Here is a 14,824-nt window from a genome sequence, read left to right on the forward strand (position 1 = left end):
CGTAGCAGTCGCGCGGTTCCGGACTGAGCGCCTAGAACCGCTAGACCACCGCGGTCGGCATTGTATGTGTGTACAGTTCTTAGTTTAAATGTTTTACAGCATTGATATTGCTGTAAAACTCGTCACTTCTATTGAAAGCCTTTATTGGTTCTTCATTTATATCGTTATTTATTGATCTCATAAAAAAAGCACCCGGTCTGCAGGCTACGAGTGTCCTACCGGCACCATCTGACCACCGTGTCAAACTCAGAGGAGGATGCGGATAGGAGGGGCTTGGGATCAGCACACCGCTCGCCCGGTCATTATGATGGTATTCATGACAGAAGAGTCGAGTAGCTCCTGAATTGGCATCACGAGGCTGGGTGCACACCGAAAAGTAGCAACAGCTCATGGCGGCCAGATGGTCACCCATCCAAGTGCCGGCCACGCCCAACAGCGCTTAACTTCGGTGATGTCACAGGAACCGGTGTATACACTGCGGCAAGGCCGTTGCCTTATTGATCTGATAACTTATATTAATTGATATTTGCTTGGTGTTTGCTGTGTTTTCTGCGGTCTGTTTGTGTTCCAGTTTTCTCCGAGTTGGGGTGCGTCGGAGCGACGCCACGTTCTGCTTCGGTGCACAGAAGCTGTGACGTGCCTTCTAATGGGAAGTCACTCCCGGTTGGACCCCGGCGTTTAGGGGTTGTTTTGGACGGCTGGTCTGCTGCTTCCAGCATTTTAAGTTAAGTCACCTTTTGCCCAGGGCAGCGTGGCGTCACTGCCCGTTTGGTAGACATTTAACCTGTCAGCTTCTTGTTGTTGTGGTCTTCAGTCCTGAGACTGGTTTGACGCAGCACTCCATGCTACCCTATCCTGTGCAAGCTTCTTCATCTCCCACTACTTATTACATCCTACATCCTTCTGAATCTGCTTAGTGTATTCATCTCTTGGTGTCCCTCTACGATTTTTACCCTCCACGCTGCCCTCCAATGCTAAATTTGTGATCCCTTGATGCCTCAGAACATGTCCTACAAACCGGTCCCTTTTTCTAGTCAAGTTGTGCCAGAAACTCCTCCCAAATTCTATTCAATACCTCCTCATTAGTTATGTTATCTACCCATCTAATCTTCAGCATTCTTCTGTAACACCATATTTCGATAACTTCTATTCTTGTCCAAATTGCTTATCGTCTATGTTTCACTTCCATACATGGCTACTCTCCATACAAATACTTTCAGAAGCGACTTCCTGACACTTAAATCTATACTCGATATTTACAAACTTCTCTTCTTCAGAAACGCTTTCCTTGCCATTGCCAGTCTAGATTTTATATCTTCTCTACTTCGACCATCATCAGTTATTTTGCCCCCCAAATAGCAAAACTCCTTTACTGCTTAAAATGTCTCATTTCCTAATCTAATTCCCTCAGCGTCACTCGACTTAATTCGACTACATTCCATTATCCTCGTTTTGCTTTTGTTGATGTTCATCTTATATCCTCCTTTCAAGACACTGTCCATTCCGTTCAACTGCTCTTCCAAGTCCTTTGCTGTCTCTGACAGAATTACAATGTCATCGGCGAACCTGTCAGGTATAGGTAAAAAAAAAGGGGGGGGGGGTAACTTTCTTTGCGAATCAATTTTATTAATTAACTTGTTGTGCTCCTCGTGTTATTTGGGTTCGTAACGAACTGGTGTGCTTGTAAGTCACTTTCACATTGCAGATTATTGCTTAAAAAAACTGTCTGTGACACCTTTTAAAATTACCTTCCGATTGCAATTTATGTTTCTTAAGTATTGAAATATCCGTGGCTCATCTTTTAAGTCATGTGATTGTGTATTTGAAATTGTCTGTTTTGTAAAGCTTGTTTTGAATAAGTTGTCAATTATTGATTTGCCAGTTGTTGTGTTAAGGAGTGACACAGTAGGGGCGGCCGGCCGGAGTGGCCGTGCGGTTCGAGGCGCTACAGTCTGGAGCCGAGCGACCGCTACGGTCGCAGGTTCGAATCCTGCCTCGGGCATGGATGTGTGTGATGTCCTTAGGTTAGTTAGGTTTAATTAGTTCTAAGTTCTAGGTAACTGATGACCTCAGAAGTTAAGTCGCATAGTGCTCAGAGCCATTTGACCCACAGTAGGGGCCTTGACCTTCCAGGCTAAGTGTACCCCTCATCCCGACTTCCTAAGTCACACCATTCTCGCACATTACTAATGTCGATGCAATCATCACCGTACACGGCTTTCATTTCTCGATTACAGCACGCTGTTTCTCACGCACCGACAAAGTTAGGTTACACACTGCCATATTACACGTTATAATTGGAAACCCTCTAGCGGCAGAGGGTCACAACTTGCGTCATGGAAGCGAGATAGTGGGCCGAGTAATATACTTGACACGTATAACGGCAACCAATACTGAGAAGTGAATAAAAAAATTTGGATATAGGGTGTATATAGGAGGAGCAGAAGAAAAAGAAGAAGAAGAAGAGAAGGAAGAACTTCGCCGTAGCGTCTTGAAAGGCAGCTAGCCGAGACGGGCCGTCTGCAAAGCCTGTAGGAGGAGGCAGACGGAGCTGGCGTCTCATATGTGTCGGGCCTGGAAACGAATGAACCCCGCGTGGCGTGCCTGGGGCCGGGAGCCGTCGGCCGCCGCAGACGCTGCTTCGCCGGGGCGCTTCCGAAAACAAACAGCAGCGCCCCAGTGGCGGTGCATCGCCGGTATACGGAAGGCTCAGGCCGCGCTCGCTGGCTCGTCTTCCACTTTCCGAAGAATCAGTCGAAGTAGCCGTCTTTCACTTCGTCGCCCCAAAGACAGCCGTTGTTTTCATTATACGGAGACTACAAACGGCCTTTACAGCGATGTATAGAACAAAGCATTACCCACAGACGACTGGTATGACAAAGTGTCTTCGAAAACATGATAGTACCCTTACTGGACTCCACGAAGTGTCCTCCCTGGGCCCCACCAGGTATCCTGGTCTTGTTGGACTTCACGAAGGCATACGACGAACGCATACGTCTCTGTCGATAGATCATTGGAAGGACACATCTACATCTATATGGTTACCCTGCAAATCACATTTAAGTGCCTCGCAGAGGGTTCATTGAATCACCTTCGCTATTCTCTATAATTCAAATCTCGTATAGCGCGCGGAAAATAATGAACACCTATATATTTCCCTTATTTTATCTTGGTTATCGTTCCGCCCTATGTGTAAACAAAATATTTTCGCATTCGGAGGAGAAAGTTGGTGATTAGAATTTCGTGAGAAGATTCCGTCGCAACGAGAAACGCCTTTCTTTTAATGATTTCCAGCCCAAATCCTGTATCATTTCTGTGACACTCTCTCCCACATTCGCGATAATAGAAAACGTGCTGCCTTCCTTTGAACTTTTTCCGTGTACTCCGTCAGTCCTATCTGGTAAGGATCCCACACCGCGCAGCAGTTTTCTAAAACAGGACCGACAAGCGTAGTGTAGGCAGTCTTCTTAGTAGGTCTGTTACATTCTCTAAGAGTCCTGCCAATAAAACGCAGCCTGTGGTTAGCCTTCCCCACAACATTTTCTATGTGTTCTTTCCAATTTAAAATGTTCGTAATTGTAATACCTAGGTATTTAGCTGAATTTACGGCTTTTAGATTAGACTGATTTATCGTGTAACCGAAGCTTAACGAGTTCCTTTTAGCACTGATGTGAATGACCTTTCACTCTTCGTTATTTAGGGTCAACTGCCACTTTTCGTACAATTCAGATATTTTTTCTAAATCGTTTTACAGTTTATTTGATACGAAAGAACAGACTAGACGGCACTACAAGAGAACTGATAACGCAACTTCTGACAAAGGCAAGACTAAGATACAGACGAGTACTGTCTGGAGTTTGAGATCGAAACCGAACACGGAGATGGATTGTCACTAATTTTATTCAACATAGATCTGCGCGAAGTGATCAGCCTATAGAGGGCAATAAACGACTAAATGAGAAGATGCACGTGGAAGGAAAAAGGACAATAGGTCCACGTGGGCTCCATAATTTCTACCAACGATATAGTGATTGTAAAACTGAACTTGACGCAAAAAGAATACACTGAATACCACTAACGATAAGGAAACACTAGAAGGCCAGTGTAAAATGTGACAAATTCAAATACGTCGGAATAAAAATAACAGGAGCAAACACCAACAGTGAAAAAATAATAGATATCATTAATGTCAGTTTTCTGTATCAGCAGAGATACATACAATATTTATAATGCCGGCCGCGGTGGCCGAGTGGTTCTAGGCGCTTTAGTACGGAACCGCGCTGCTGCTACGGTGGCAGCTTCGAGTCCTTCTTCGGCGATAGATGTGTGATGTCCTTAGCTTAGTTAGGTTCAAATAGTTCTAAACCTAGCGGACTGATGACATCAGATGTTAAGTCCCATAGTGCTTAGAGCCATTTGAATATCTATAATAATAACAAAACCACAAGACCACAGTGTCTGTACGCTGAAAATTTTTGCCAAACACCTATTCCGGGTGATGTAGGAAGTGTAGCAGAATAACGTTAGAATATCTCTTCTAAATCTTTTTGCTTGAACACTACTACTACTAGATTAATTTTTATTTCTGTTTGAACACTACTAATACTAGACGAATTTTCGTGGCGTTTTCACAGGTAACTTGATGTTGAGATAACATCGAAATCGGATCACTAAAAAAAGATATTTCAATTTAAATATCTTGGAGACTGCTCAGCTTAGTAAGTCGGATTTTTACCTCAGTGATATGACCATCACGATGAAGTACGCCAAAGAGCCAATAAATAGCACTGTAAGTTTCGTAATACAGGAACTAATAAATGTCGCTGTAGGTACTTTTACCGCAGTGACAGAAGAATTATCAGAAATTTACATCAGTGACAGGATTAATCATTGCAGCTTCAGCTTTACTAATAGGAACTAACATTAAATTTACTCGGCTAGGATTTACTGATTTCACTTTGTGTATTAAAAATTTAACGAAATTGCTTTGCTCCTTTCAACAAGTTTTAGTTATATTAGACTTTTTGACTAGGAACAAACTGATTTAGTGGGATTGCTTTATGATTTGACTGCCTACTTATTACAAAAGATTTGATTTTTTTAATGAATCAAATGGCTAGAAGGAGTCCTTACCAGCACATTAGAACAGATAAAGGACTGTGGGGTCCCACGAATCCAATGCAGATTGTGAGGCGAGATTTGTAGGGGCTCGAGGACATCAGGTTTTAACTTGCTCTTTGTAAACTCCTTCCAAAGGCGAGGCGTGAAGTAACTCTGATCGGGAGTGTCATGCATTATCTCACTCCTAACTACATACAATAAAGAAGTCATTCGGCCTTAGACAGTGCTACACATGCGAAGCTGGGGCGAGCCATTAGTGAAGAATACATCCACGGACGTATTGGGTCTTAAAAAAGTTGACAATAAATGGATACCAAGGCCAACGGGAAAGCGACACAGGGGCATGGGGGCGATATGACGAGAAATCAGACTGGAAGGGCCCAGATTTGCTGAACACGCGATGACGATGAGCATGGGTAGAATGGGAAACAACAGGTGAACGAGAGGGAAGACAGGAATCAAGTGGATTGTGGGGGTCGGGAATATTATTTCCTACACGCTAAAATTCGCATGTTTCCGCAATAGAGTAAAATGTATTTCTGGTTAGGTCATTATTCACCCATGTTATCAGGTATCTTGACAATTAAGCTGCTCGTTACGACTATAAGCCGCTATTCCCAGTTCCTGTATTCTGCATTAGTGGCTACAGGGCCTCGTAATTTCCAATGCTCTTATTAAAAATATGTGTAAATCAAGAGTACCGTACTTTCTGATTCACAATTGCGGCTATGACATCCATTTCCATCTTCTCAGTAAATTCTCTTTCATTATGACCTTTATTACTTTTCACTTACAGCACGTCGTGTTCGTGGCAGCAGGTACGTTACTTCACAGCGTAACAATTTCGCTGTGGAGATGTGACGAGTCGATAAACAAGATCAATATCATGAAAATTCCTGGCAGATTAAAACGGTATGCCAGACATAGACTCAGGACCTTTGCCTTTCGCACGGAAGTGCTCTACCGGCTAAGTTACCCAAGCATGTTAACGACCGCTCTTCATGACTTTGCTTCCGCCAGTACCGTCTCATACCTTCCAAACTCCACAGAAGTTTTCCTACAAAACTTGGAAGACAACCACTCCTGGAATTAAGAATACTGCGAAGACATGGCTTAGCTACACCCTGGGGTTATGATCCAAAAATTAAATTTTTAACTCTACAGCGGAGTGTGCGCTAACAGGAAGCTTCCTAACAGATTAAAACTGTATTCCGGACACTCCATATCGCAACCTTTGCCTTTCGTGGGCAAGTGCTCTACCGAATGCTTGAGTGTTCAATCGGTACGGCACTTGCCCGTGAAAGGCAGTAGTCCAGAGTTCCAGTCTCGGCCCGGAATACAATTTTAATCTGCCACGAAGTTTCATATCAGCTCTCACTCCGCTGCAGAGTGAAAATTTCATTCGAGATCAAGATCATTTCTCAAGTAAGGGCCCTTTTGATTTTCTGTCGCATAGAGTTGTCTTATAAGAAGTTAGCTCGAAACAAACCAGACAACCCCCTTGCAACACATAGATCCATGTAGTTCTCCGATATACACTCACGCTCATAAATTAAGGATAATGCTGATAAATTGTGAAACAATGCTCTGGCGGGCGGTTTGCGGGTTTAAATCACCTCGGGGTATGAGCATGTGGTGCATTTGACCTGCGGTCGTCGCACGGTGGCGCTGGGAGCAGTCCACATACGCACAGGTGTGTTGGTGCATGTCAGAGTACGGTGCAGCGATTAAGTGTGCAGACGTTTTAAGACGTGCTAATGGTGACTGTATGTTGCAAATAGCTCAAAGATCACACATTGATGATGTTACGAGGGGTAGAATACTAGCGAGACTGGAGGCTGGCCAAACACAGGAGGTCGTAGCACGGTCCCTCCGTGTACCACACAGTGTGATCTCAAGATCATGGCAACAACTCCAGCAGTCCAGAAACGTGTCCAGGCGCTACAGTACGGGACGTACACAGTGTACAACACCACAAGAAGACCGATATCTCACCATCAGTGCCCCCAGACGGCCACGGAGTACTGCAGGTAGCCTTGCTCGGGACCTTGTCCCAGCTACTAGAACTGTTGTATCCAGGCACACAGTCTACAGACTACTGAACAGACATGGCTTATTCGCCCGGAGACCTGCAAGGTACATTCCACTGGCCTCTGGTCACAGGAGAGCCCGTAAACCCTGGTGTGAAGAACACAGTACATGGTCATTCAAACAATGGTCCCAGGCTATGTTCACGGACGAAGCCACGTATAGTGTGAACAGTGATTCTCGCCGGGTTTTCATCTCGCGTGAACCAGGAACCAGATACCAACCCCTTAATGTCCTCTAAAGGGACATGTATGGATGTCGTGGGGTGATAGTGTGGGGTGGGATTGCGACTGGCACACGTACACCCCTTGCATGTCTCTGAGAGAGGAACTGTAACAGGTCAGGTGTATCGGGACGTCATGTTGTACCAGTATGTTCACCTTTTCAGGAGTGCAGTGGGTCCCACCTTCCTCCTGATGGATCGTAACGTACAGCCCCACCGAGCTGACATCGTAGAAGAGTACCTTCAAACAGAAGATATCAGGCGAATGGAGTGGCCTGCCTGTTTTCCAGACCTAGTCTGGATGCTCTCGGTCGACGTATCGCTGCACGTTTTCAAACTCCAACGACACTTCAGGAGGTCCGACAGGCACTGGTGCAAGAACGGGAGGCTATACCCCAACAGCTGTTCGACCACCTGATCCAGAGTATGCCTACCCATTGTGTGGCCTGTGTACGTGTGCATATCAATATCCCATATTGATGTCGGGGTATATGCGCAGGAAACAGTGGAGTATTGTAGCACATGTGTATCGGGACAGTTTTCTCAGCTTATCACAAGTGTGTGTTCCCTATGTGCCTATGCTATTTATGAACATGAGTGTAATTTATTTCACGTCATTTCGTGGCATTATAGGTGCCAGTCCAATCCGTCCCTATCCGAGTCCAGTGATGATCCATTGCAAAATTCAATGGGTGAAGGGTGGTGCCTCGGGAACAACATCGTATTATAGGAAACGTATTTGCACCTTTGTTTCTGACACGAGCGCAGTGCCATATATGTAGCACAGCTGTCTGTGGTCTCCCACCCTCTCGAATAGTAGCCCAGCGTTTTTGGAACCACTCCACCTCCCTCGTTGCCAGCAGAATTCGGAGGAACAAACACCCTCACACTGAACCACGGTGAGACTATTTCGCACGTGCTCCCGACAGGAGCACAGATTAGAGGACGTAGCACCACCGTGTGGAGAGCCAACTAACCGGCTGCGAGCTCGGCCATTCCACGGCCCGGTGTCGCGAGGCTGGCCGGATATTAAAACTGCGGCGTCCACGTCCGCTAATACCGCAACTTTGTCTTCGCTGCAGTTACTGGCGCCAGCCCGACGCCGCGTCCGTATTTCATGGGGCGCAGCGGTAGCGCCAGAAATAAAAACTCTGCCGGCCGACGCAGCAGCTGGCGACGGCCGGTTATCGTCGCCGGGGTGCTCTGGTGTGTGTGTGTGTGTGTGTGTGTGTGTGTGTGTGTGTACGTGCAGTGGAGACGCCACGGACGGAAGAACGAGCGAGGAAGAGCGAAGGAGGAGAGGCCCTTCGGCCCGTAGAAACAAACAGCGCACCAGCAGTGGCGCCAGCACGGTGCCAGCAGAACCAGCAGCAGCAGCAGCAGCGCTGGGACAAAGCGTCGCATTTATTTCCGGGTACAATGAGAGCCAGCGCGGCGCAGGCGAGACAATGTGCGGCGCCGCGAACAGATGTTACTCAGACTGATGGAGGGTATTTCGGACGCTTCCCATAATAAGCGCATCCCTGCATTGCCGCGGAACAATTTCAAGAACTGGCGCTGGCGTCAGCCCATCATCCTCCCGAGACCGTTTTGTTTGGGCGCTCCGTTACGTGGCTTCCAAGGACCTAATCAGCGCAGTTCGTTCTACAGCGATCGTAAAACTACACAATAACTAATGCATCACTGTACTGCCGACGTTGCTACAATGTGAGGGAAAGTCAAAAGGTTTTTATCATCACAATGAAAAAATAAAACTATATAATTAACATTTACAAAAGAGGCTTATTTTCGCTGTATTTTGTTTCAAAATGACCAGTTTAGGGCAATTTAGGCCATTTTCAGAGTTATACAAAATAAGTGTATGTTTCACAGTTTTTACTGTGCCTGAAAGTAGTGACCAGCGTTGCGTATCAGCTGTCACCAGCGATTTGGAAGTCGTTGGATACCTTTAGCAGCGCCAGTTGTGTTGATGGAGTGGAGCTCTCTGTTACCCGACGAACCTCTGTAACAGTTCTCAAGTGAATACCACAAACTGCTTTCTTCATCTCAGTAATCAAGTAGAAGTCGCACGGCTGTGTGGTGGATGATACATCGTCATCGATCGAACGACTCAGGCGCTACTTGCGCAATACGAGACCGAACATTGTCCTGCAAAATCGTGGGTGGGGGCTGCAGAAAGCGTCGCTACTAACTTCTCTCAGCTAGTCATAGGAAGATTTGCAAATTTGAACAGTTAAGAATCACTCAGTGGAGTTTACGGAAGCGGTTACCAAAAGTTAAGTACAAAAATGGTTCAAATGGCTCCGAGCACTATGGGACTTAACATCTGAGGTCATCAGTCCCGTAACACTTATTAGAACTACTTAAGTCGAACTAACCTCAGGACATCACACACATCCATGCCCGAGGCAGGATTCGAACCTGCGACCGTAGCTGTCGCGCGGTTCTAGACTGAAGCGCCGAGAACTGCTCGGCCACTGCGGCCGGCAAAAGATAAATTCAATGAATGGGTGTGAAAGAAGGATTTCGGTGCAGTGCATTTTACAAAATGTTTACGTTTTGCGAATAAAATGTTATTAATATAAGTTATGGATAATGTTAGTGCATGGAGAATAGGAAGCCGGAGAGATTAAAAAAAATCTGCAGCAGGGACTTTTGGTTATGACATGTTTCATACTGTATGTTACAATACGATCTAAATTTTGTATGATTTTCTGCAACATACATTGTCTGAAGGAACTCTTACGGTATAAAGGCACGTCAGGACTTCCTGTGTTCTCATCTACTGCCCCTTGTGTTACAGCATCGTGGTGCCATTTTTCAACATGACAATGCTCATTCACACATGGTACATGTGTCTGTGAACTCTGCATGTTGCTGAGATATTCCCGTGCCCAGCAAAATACCCTGATTGGTCCCCAGTATAACATACGCGGAACCACCTCGGACGTCATCTCTGTCATTTGTCAGTATTCTGGGTGTCAGACACCAGTTACAATAGTTGTGGACCGGCTTGTCCCAAGAGAGGACACCCTTCCTAATCGGATCATTGCATACAACCAGCCCAGTGGAGCTGCAAAGTCTTACTGAGAAGTGGGCACACGCTACCACCTTATTCATTACATTAGTTTAGGAGATGAGACACTTAGAGTAGTAGATGAGTCTTGTTACATGGGCAGCAAATAACTGATGATGGTCGAAGTGGAGAGGATATTAAATGTAGAGTGGTAATGGCAAGAAAAGCGTTTCTGACGAACAGAAATTTTCTAACATCGAGTATAAATTTAAATGTCAACAAGCCTTTCCTAAAAAGTATCTGTATGAAGTGTAGCCATGCATGGAAGTGAAACGTGGACGAAAAACACTGTAGACAAGAAGAGAATGGAAATTTTTCAAATGTGGTCTACAAGAGATTGCGGAAGATTAGATGGCTCGATCATGTAGCAAACTTGCTACTTTCATTTGTAATCAGGACTTCAAGAAAAATCGCAAAGGTAATGTTAATCAGAACACAGGGAGAAGCTGTGATCTAAATAACAATAGATTTATTCATTCTTAACATCACAAGGCAAAAAAGTGGCTAAAGAAACGTCACGCAAACATTTTCATTTGACAAATGCTTTCACTAATATGAGGTCTATGGCGGACAAAGTGATCAGCTGGAGATCGACACACGTCACTAACCAGAACACTAATCGCTTTATCTGATTTCATACACGTGAATCCTGGGCATGGCACAAAAACTATGCCACCATCAAGCATCTATACTAGTCCAAAAAGAAAAATATGGTTTGAAAAAACAGGGTGCTGAGAAACATATATTCGAGCCCTACGCCGTAGCAGCGAATACTTTACCCTTCTGCTGGTCAGGGCGGCACACCACGATGCGTTCGGCGACTGAAGTCATGGACGGCAGCAATCTCTTCTTAATCGCGCGCGCCCGAAAAATGCAAGTACTCGGTCTCACGTTCGGCTAATTTAGAACGCAAGTACTTCCCTATGAGTCTCTGAAAACCCATTGGATTCCAGTTTGCAGGTGGACCCGTTTGCTGGTCTGCCAGGCCAATTTGACTCCATCCCACGACTATGTGTGACGGAATATGTCAAATGTTTAGACAGCTGACTCGAGACAAATAAGTAAACCCACGCATCACTCGTTGTGTGCATGATGCAAGAAGCAGTACCTCTGATGGTTCAGAAGGTGAGTGGAACAAGTTCTAAGTGGCACACTAGCAAAGGACACCGTTTAGGTAGAGACCTGCAGTTCTTTACTAGTGAAGTGCCAGTACAAGAGAGTCCACTTCCCTTTCTGTCCGCTTTCCTCTCCAGCTCAGCTCTCACTTTAGCACAAGCTAATCACGAACTGGAGGGCCACATTCGAAGATGGGAGAACGCCCCTTGCTCTGCATACATAGATTTGACCAGTCAGAGACTGTAAAGTTGATTGGGAGAAAAGAGATTCACCTTCACGGCCTCTTTCCCATGCATTTACGCCCTGTCTTTTGCTAACAACATGACCAGGATGGAACAGTAGCCCTCCATAAAAACATCGTTATCTCCCCATAAACTCGCTAAAAGCCTTATGCCTCCACAAATATGCTTTTTAAGAGTCTGGACGTCTGGGCGCCAGTGACCTGCCCCACGGAAAATTCGCAGAAAGCTCACAGTTGCCTCTCCAGCTTCCTGCCTGACAAGGGCCCATCCTCTGCTTTACTGGCAGTGTTCAATGCACTGACCATTGCAGCAGCGTCTCCACAGCGCTAGTCAGCCTACCTGGACGCGGCCCCCGACCCACTAGCGCAATCCAACGTGTTTACACAATGAGACTGTAGAACTCGGCAGTCTGCAAATGTTTTCATGCAGGTTCCACAGAAAAAACGCTCCCCTCGGCCCTCAGTAGCCATGCACTTTTACTGCAGTCGTTTAAATCGGCAACCTATTCCTTTGAACACAGGTAAAGCTTACCAGTATTCCTTCACTAGAGCACACAAGCAAGAGCGTTGACTACTGCCCACCATTTCATCATGATGTATGAAGTAAGATCGTAAGAAAGATCATCTTCTCTAAGTACATTATCTGGCATGACACCAAATCAGAAGTGAGAGTGCCCTGCAATCTCTTAACGTAACTAATGAGGTGGTACTGAATAGAGAAAAGAGATTTGTAGCACAGCATGACTAGAAGAAGGGATCAGTTAGTAGGACACATTTTGAGACATTAAGGGATCACCAATTTAGTGCTTGAGGGAATTGTGGGGAAGGGTGGGGGGTAAAAATCGTAGAGGGAGAGCAAGAGATGAAAACAGTAAGCAGATTCAGAAGGAAGTAGGTTGTAGTAGTTGCTCGGACATGAAGAGACTTGCACAGGATGGAGTAGCATGCAGACCAGTCTTTGGATTGCATTTACTCACAAGAATGGCACCTTTTCTCAATCAAATAGTTAGAAATTGATGAAATTTTGGGATTAATTTTTTGTTACTCCCATAATCCAGCGAAACAGTTTAGTAACATTTTATAAACAAAAATTTTAAAGTTAATTATGTAATACAAATTTTAAGGATATTTTTTCTGAAAACATAAAAATAAAAGTGCTTGAAGTATAACAGTTTTTTTTCGTTTGATTGTGTCCTAGTAGGTCTTATCTTCCTTCTCTTAAAACTTCTTCAGAAAATTCAGTTACAGCACTGAAACCAGCAACAGGTCCTTGAACTTTGTGACTGTGGTGTAAATAAATATATTTCTGGGAGAGAAGCGGCAAGTAACTTTTTGTATACATTTTTATTTCTCCATTGGCTGGGTTGAAAGAATCTGTAGGATCATCGAGATGTTGTGACATTTACAGTTCATTACAATGTAAACTGCATGCACAGTCTCGCGAAAATCAAAATAGATACACTTACATGAATGCCAATACTTGAGTAAACATGAAAAACTTGCATCAGAATCATCGATATCACTAGTGTGCCGAAAGCAAGACACTTGTAAAAAAATTAATAACATCGTTGCTAAATCTCCTAAATGAATCTCATTCAACAAATATCCTTGGCCAAACATCTTGGGTTGTTTAAAGTGGACTGGCAAATAGATCTGTTGGCAGATGCATTAGCTGAAGTGATCCGCAAGGATTGCTGTGCACGTGAAAGAGCCGCGTTCGGAAGCGGAAGGTGCTGCGTGCCCGAATCAAATCTGACTGGCGGGTTAACGACGGTGGTAGGTGTGCTAGGGACAGCCTGGGTTTAGTTTTTAGGTGGTTTGCCACATTCCACTAGGTGAAGATTGGGCGCTTAGCCAAGTCCCGCCTGAGTTACATTAATGGCTCACTTTCACATATATAACACTACATGTAGACAACTGGGATACACATATCCAGTGCCGGCGGGTAACAGGGTGGCTGCAGGAAGGGATCCCGTCATCCCTTAAGATTAACCGTGCCAGATCCGATAATAGCCAAGCCAACCCCGACGATACGAATCAACCGTACATTTACGCACACAGAGAGTTGCATACCACCTGTAAACCTCATCACTGGAAAACAGGTAAACAACCACTCTACACCGTGATGCAAGAAGGGGCTTCCTTTAAAAGTTTACTTCTTAGACCGATATAATTGCAATTAATTCGTTTGAATTATAGAGACGCTTTTAACGAAACACTGAGAAGATATTTTAATGGATTTACACTATTTACCTAAGAGAACAAGAGAATCTGCCTTACATCTTCCTTTTATTCGCACATTGAATTAGCAACATTTAAAATTTTTAAAAATTCATTCCATTTAACTCCTTCTTCAAATTTAAAAAACTGCCTTTGTTTTTCATGCTGGACTTGACCAGCAGTTCACTCAGCTCTCGGAGGGACAAGGAAGTCGGAAGGACAATAAATGAAACAACATGCCAGAACATTTTGTTACTATGCTCAACAAAGATGGGCCCAAAGCCAAAAGTGTATCGATATTATTCTACCATTTCAGAAAGCAGTACTTTTATCAATACTTAATACAAGATACAGGCTGCATCGCAAAGAAGCCTTCAGAAGTATTGATTTGTTTAAGATGTATAAGGTGACGTGTTTAGCTCGACAACCCAAAATAAAAAAAATAGTCAAGTAAATTGTTTATAGAATGAGTTTTCAGTGTGCAACAGAGTTCCTGGTGGATTAAAACTGTCTGCCGGACAGTGACCCAAACTCGGGACCTTTGCCCCTCGCGGGCAGTTGCTCTACAGACAGAGCTAGCCACGCAAGATTCACGATCCGTCTTCACAGCTTTACCTCTGCCAATACCTCATCTCCTATCTTACAAACCTTACAGAAGTTCTCCTGTGAAACGTGCTAGACTAACACCCCTTTCATATGAGAATATTTCGTCGCTACCTTCGAAACTTGACACAAGTTC

Source organism: Schistocerca cancellata, chromosome 1 (assembly GCF_023864275.1).
Source record: "Schistocerca cancellata isolate TAMUIC-IGC-003103 chromosome 1, iqSchCanc2.1, whole genome shotgun sequence".
Classification (NCBI taxonomy): domain Eukaryota; kingdom Metazoa; phylum Arthropoda; class Insecta; order Orthoptera; family Acrididae; genus Schistocerca; species Schistocerca cancellata.